At 45.9% G+C, this 6,100-nt stretch overlaps 1 long non-coding RNA gene across 2 annotated transcripts; it reads right to left on the bottom strand.

The window, feature by feature from the left end:
• Positions 1–1,038: 1,038 nt before the first annotated feature.
• Positions 1,039–1,946, bottom strand: LOC145424335 (uncharacterized). Of its 2 annotated transcripts, XR_013905380.1 has the most exons (3): positions 1,563–1,946; positions 1,359–1,476; positions 1,039–1,227 (listed from the first exon to the last, which is right to left on the bottom strand). It is a non-coding gene; the product is annotated as an uncharacterized LOC145424335 (long non-coding RNA). The 2 variants fall into 2 exon arrangements; XR_013905379.1 differs by having other exon boundaries at positions 1,359–1,946.
• Positions 1,947–6,100: the final 4,154 nt, after the last annotated feature.

The raw sequence follows: 6,100 nt of genomic DNA, 5'->3' as shown, positions 1-6,100 counted from the left end.
TTGTTGCCAGCTTGAGCCAAACTGGGAACAAGACAGAATTAGAAAAGAGTGTTATTAATCAGAAATGTATTACATATTTATGTAGCTGATAATTCTTGTCCTTTTATTTACAAGAATTTAATATAGTTTTTAGTACTTGGATAAGTTTTAGTGGATTCATTTGAAAAGTTGAGATTAAATGGCATGCCACCAGAATCCAAACTGTCATGGTCCTGAGTCTGAGGACTCAGTGTTTTGTGTTTCGTTATGCTTTTGTTCATTCCGAGTGTGTATTCTGTTGTGATTTTGCCATTTGTTAGGTTTCTGTTCTTTGCCTGCCTGCTTCCACTTCTCTGTGTTCCCTCTGTCTGTCCATGGTGTTATTGTGTCTGCTCATGAGTCTGCCTGTCATGTTCAGTGTCCTGTCTGATTCTCTGTGTCTGTTAGTTTCCTGTTTTATTCTGAAAGTTCATGTCTCATGTCAGTGTGTTCAGTTTTACCTCTCCCCTGTCTCGTTAGCCTTATTGCTCCCAGCTGTGTCTCCCTCCTGTGGCCCATTCCCTGATTACTCCCCGTGTATTTAAGCCCTGTGTTTTCCTGTGCTCTCTGTCGCGTCGTCTGTTTAACGCCGTGTCCGTCTGCATCATTCTGTGTAACCTGGTGTTTAGTAGTGATGGGCAGATGAAGCCCCATGAAGCACTGAAGCTTTTCATCCAATTGGTTCACCCCAACGCGAAGCTTCATGAAGCTTCATTTGCTCTAGCAGGACACCTACTGGACGTAAAAATAATAGCTGGCATGAATTTGAAGAGTGTGGCATTTTGCACACAGCCTGTAAATGTCAACAACAAAAGGAGTGTGTAAAACATGTATATTGTAGTGATGGCAGTATACTGTGTATATTTATAGTGGCAGTATGGGAAATGATTATTTGGAAATGCTTGAAATGGAAATGATCATTTACTGTGAGGTGAGGTGTGGTTGGGGTGTGGACAGTGGTTGTGCTTTTGTAACGTTGAGGTATGGACAGCTACACACTGAGGCTTTGAGCCTCAGTCCTGCCTGTTCACATTTTATTCTGTAAAAACTAAATTTTCACTGCTTTTACGTCCTTTTTAGTGGGGAGAACATAGCTGGGATTTAATGATTTAACAAATCTTTTGAATCCTTTGTCCTCCACAATGCTAAATGGCTGGGAGTCCTCAATCACCATGCTGACCAGGTCTTCATCTATTTGAGATTGTTCTCCTGAGGAAAGACAATAAAGACAAAGCACAAATATAAATATCACACATGTAACTTATAACAGTTGTATAATATTGTTATATCATTTAGTAACATTACTGCATGCTATATTATCATTGCATTTGATGGCTCACCTGGTCTTGCTCCACAATCGGTGTTCCTCTTATTCTCATGCAAAGCTCTGTAGTGCCTAAGCATGGATGAGGTGTTGTTGTTATATCCCAGCTCCCTGGCACATAGCAAACACTTCACCTTGTACAAAAGTCAAGACAGCTCAACATAAATTGTATTGCACCATCAGTATCATGAAAATACATCTTCTGTAGAAATTTACATACCTTGTTGGGAGGAATAAAATCAAAATGTTCCCACACAGGGGAGGACATCCTCCTCTTCTTAGCTGGCTCCATTCTCTCCTGACTTTCTCTCCTCACTCTCATAAACCTCCAAACGGTCTCCAAACTCTCTCTAACCGCAACTCTCCATCAAACACCCACATTTTGAATGAAGTCTGAGGGGTTTATATCGCTGTCATATCTCGCGGCAAAGTTCGAACCGCTTCATGAACCAGTCACGTGGTACAGCCGGGCAGCGAGGCTTCGGACGTCATCATTTTCAGCTCCTCCCATAAATGAAGCAAGCCTCGATACGCGCTTCGCGGAAACGCCCCCTCCATTACTCGACACACGCTCCGAAGCCTCGATACAGAACGTCCCATCACTAGTGTTTAGTCTGCGTCTCTCCGCCATCTTTCATTGTGTATTTTGTTCCTCCCCCTGTGCGTGTTTGGTTTAAGTTGAGTTCTTTAGTTTTCCCCAGTTTAGGTTGGTTTACTCCCCGCTCTGCTCCTCCTGTTTTTGTCCCCTTATCACCTCTGCAAATAAATATTCACTCGCACCCCAGTCAGTGCCTGCATCTTGGATCCTTTACTCAATTCACCACACGACTGCTGTGCAGCCGTGACAGTACGACGCGACCACAAGATGGATCCAGCGGTCTTGGCCGGGGAGAGCGACCTCACACGTGCCCTACGCCTGGTGGACTGGGTAACCCACACCTCCAATGCACGAGCGAAGGTTGTGGGGATAAATGCCGTTGAGGCTATCCTGGCCGGAAATCCTTATCTCCACCAGGTCCGGGGATTTACAGACTTAATCGCTGAGCTGCATAAAGCCCGGGAAGCGGTGCAAGCTCGGGAAGTAGCGGATTCTGCCCAGCAACAATGGACTATGACCGCCACAAAGCATCCGTCTCAGATTCACCCACCGGAGGTTTCACGGCCCGACCCCCCAGAGGATTTTCCCTGCCTGTCGGAGCCGTCAGCGGTGGGGAGGAAACATTCGCGCCACCGGCGCTTCACCCCACAGCCGGATTCAGGGACTCCTGTGCAACCAGCTGTGGTGAGTTTTAAGGACGCTGGTGCTTCTGGGACTGTGTTTTCTGGGGCTGTTCATGGGGAGGGTAAAGACAGTACACGGTGTTTACCTACCTTCGTGGTAACTAACCTCTCACAAGTAACTGACTGTGTTTCATCCACTCCACCACCAACTCCAGTCTCACTTCAACCTGTACATCAGCCTTTTAGCCAGTTCATTAGCCCAGCCTGCATCTATTCCATTAGCCCGGTCACCCGCTCCCTCCATACTGGACGCTGTGTCTGTGCCACCCATTTTGAACCCCGTTCCTAGCACCCATTTTGAGCGGAGAGACAAACGCATTAAAACCACTCTAGTTTCTCAGAAACTGGCTAATTTAGAGACTGTTACTCGCCCCAGGGCCTCCCCAGAGGCTGGGTCTCAGCCCCCAGCAGACTCTGGACCCCTGGCGGTCAAGAAGCCAGCTGAGGACCGCACCCAGCCGTCGCTGCCTGAGCAGACTCAATGCTCTGTGCAGCTGCAGTCTGCCATGTGTTTGCCAGAGGCCCGTGTGCCTGCTGGTTCTGTTCTGTCCCTGCCAGAGGTCTCCGCACCTGCTGGTTCTGTTCTGTCTCTGCCAGAGGCCCGTGTGCCTGCTGGTTCTGTTGCGTTCCTGCCAGAGGCCCGTGTGCCTGCTGGTTCTGTTCTGTGTGTGCCAGGGGCTCCAGTGCCCACTGGGTCTGAGACTGTTTTTGCTGGGGGGCCCGAGGAGCCCGTCCAGCCATCAGCTGCAGTCTCATCACCAACTGCAGTCTCATCACCAACTGCAGTCTCATCACCAGCTGCAGTCTCATCACCCTCGCCTGCTGCGGCCTCAGAGTCTTCGGCCTCGCCTGGTCCGGTTTCAGCATCTGCTTTGTCTTCATCCTCGTCTGGTCCAGCCTCCGTGTCTTCATCCTCGTCTGGTCCAGCCTCCGTGTCTGCATCCTCGTCTGGTCCAGCCTCTGCATCCTCGTCTGGTCCAGCCTCTGCATCCTCGTCTGGTCCAGCCTCTGCATCCTCGTCTGGTCCAGCCTCTGCATCCTCGTCTGGTCCAGCCTCTGCATCCTCGTCTGGTCCAGCCACTGCTTCATCATCCTCGTCTGGTCCAGCCTCCGCGTCTTCATCCTCGTCTGGTCCAGCCTCTGCATCCTCGTCTGGTCCAGCCTCTGCATCCTCGTCTGGTCCAGCCTCTGCATCCTCGTCTGGTCCAGCCTCTGCATCCTCGTCTGGTCCAGTGTTGGGGGAAAACTCTGTAAAAGACCCAGGAGAAATAAAGACACAATGAGACAAAGTTACTTTCTTTATCAAACGTGTACACGGGTGAGCTGCTAAGGACAACTCACACCATGCACAGTGGCTTGGTAATTTTTATAGGCACAGAGCACAGAGACAGTGAGAACAGGATAACAAATAATAAACAGATAAAATAAAACAACTCCATATATGGTGCTAGTCTCGTCAGCAGAGAGCTAGGGAAGATAAAACAATCTAAAACAATATGTCCCAGAAACAAGATGTGTTTGCTGGGAAAGTCTAAAAAGATAATTCTAAACTAATCTAACCATAGGCAAAGGGCAGACAAAAGGCATCATAGAACATTTAAAAGAAGGTAAAGAAACATAGAAACATTTTTCCTGTAACATTCCCTCCTGTTTTAACTTATTTTAAATGTATACAACAATTGTCTGTGAAGGTTATTTATTAAGTATCTTAAGCAATTTTTAAATTTTTCAAAATGTCAGCATAGCAGAAATGGAAGTCATTTGGTCTAAAGAATAAAACAAAAGAAAATAATAAAAAGAAAAACATAGTAAATGAAAATCATAGTAAATGAAATAACAAGTGGAATAAACAAGAAAAAATAATAAAACTACAAAAAATAAAGGATAAAAACCTTATATTTTAAAACGAAAACTACAAAAGATAAAAGGATGAAAACTAAAATGAAACTTTATATTTAAAAATGATGAAAACCTAATATGTCAAATGAAAACTTCAAAAAATACAAGGATGAAAACCTTATATTTTAAAATGATGCAAACCTTAAATTGAAAACTTTATATGTAAAATAATGAAAACTTCATATTTAAAATGAAAACTTCAAAAAATAAAAGGATGAGAACTTCAAAAAATAAAAGGATGAAAACTTTATATTTAAAATAAAAAACTTTATGTTTAAAACTGAAGACTTCAAAAAATAAAAGGATGAAAACTTGCATAACCTACTAATGTTTTAATCAGTGCATGATCACTTGACAAGTCATTTTTAATCACCACGTCATTTATTAGCAGCTAGTACAAGTTCTCCTCTAACAGAATTGCAACGGGATGTTGTTCTTCTTCAGGCACGGCAACATAAGCAGTCATTGTAGTTGTTATCATCTGTGAAATCATTACTCTTAGGCATGGCAACACACACAACACTAATATGAGCAGTGCTATCATGATGAGACCTAGAAGGAAAAATGGCTTTGCTACAGCAGCCAGCCATGAACCGCTGAACAGCCAGTCCAGCCAGCTTTGTGCTGTAGCTGCTCCAGGTGTGTGGTCAGTGACATATTTTTGCAGAGCGGTCAAATTCTGCAAAGCTTCATAAATGTCTCCTCCAGTTTCGTATCCATCAGGGATAAAAGTGCAACATGTTTCCCCGATCAGCTTGCAAACTCCTCCTTGTGATGCTGTTAGCAGGTCTAGTGTCAGTCTGTTCTGCAGCACCATCGTTCTGATGGCCTGCTGTTCTCCTGCTAAGGCGGTTCCCAGGGTCTTAGTCAAGTTGATGTGTCGTAGCAGAGCATATCGGTTGATTTCCACGTGATCCCGCACCTCGGCAACTCCAATGCCGGGGATCAAGCTCTGTAAGAATTTCACTCCACCTCCCCAGATGCGAAACTCTCCCGGCACTCCAGTGTCCACAGTAATGCCGAAAGAATTGGGTGAGGTGAAGTCCACTTCACGTCTCTGTCGGCGGCTTGGGTGATGTGCAACACGTTGCATGAAGAAAACGTGATCTGATAATTCCACCAGGGCGCACAGACCTCCCCAACCTTCAGGGAGTGACAGATAAGCCTTGTTGCCACATAGGAAGTACCAGTCAGCCAAAACTCTGGTTCCTCTGCTGCTGGGTGCCGTCCGTGCACATCCTGTCTGGTACTGAGTCTTTGTTTGTAGTGGCATTCGGTAGCTGTAGTCGGAGCGACAGTTTAGGCTCATCAGCGTTGTGTCACTGGCACAGGTGGCGTTGATTGAACAGGCCATACACTTCCTCTCGTTCCTTGGTGGGCAGAAAGTGTATATGTACTTACATAGGTGTGTAGGCAGCTCCCCCACTGCCCGTGATCCATTGTTCATCACACATACTGGCAGTTGTGATGCATTCAGTTTGTTCAGTAGAATTACATCAGGCAGTGGGTCTGAGACTTGGGGCCAGGTCAGTAGGTAGGTCTGTCCGGAACAGTTCACATTTGTGAGTGACGATGACC

Source organism: Astatotilapia calliptera, chromosome 23, assembly GCF_964374335.1.
Source record: "Astatotilapia calliptera chromosome 23, fAstCal68.1, whole genome shotgun sequence".
Lineage (NCBI taxonomy): Eukaryota > Metazoa > Chordata > Actinopteri > Cichliformes > Cichlidae > Astatotilapia > Astatotilapia calliptera.
Note: the sequence above shows the minus strand (reverse complement) of the source record. Positions and strands in the feature narration are given on the sequence as shown.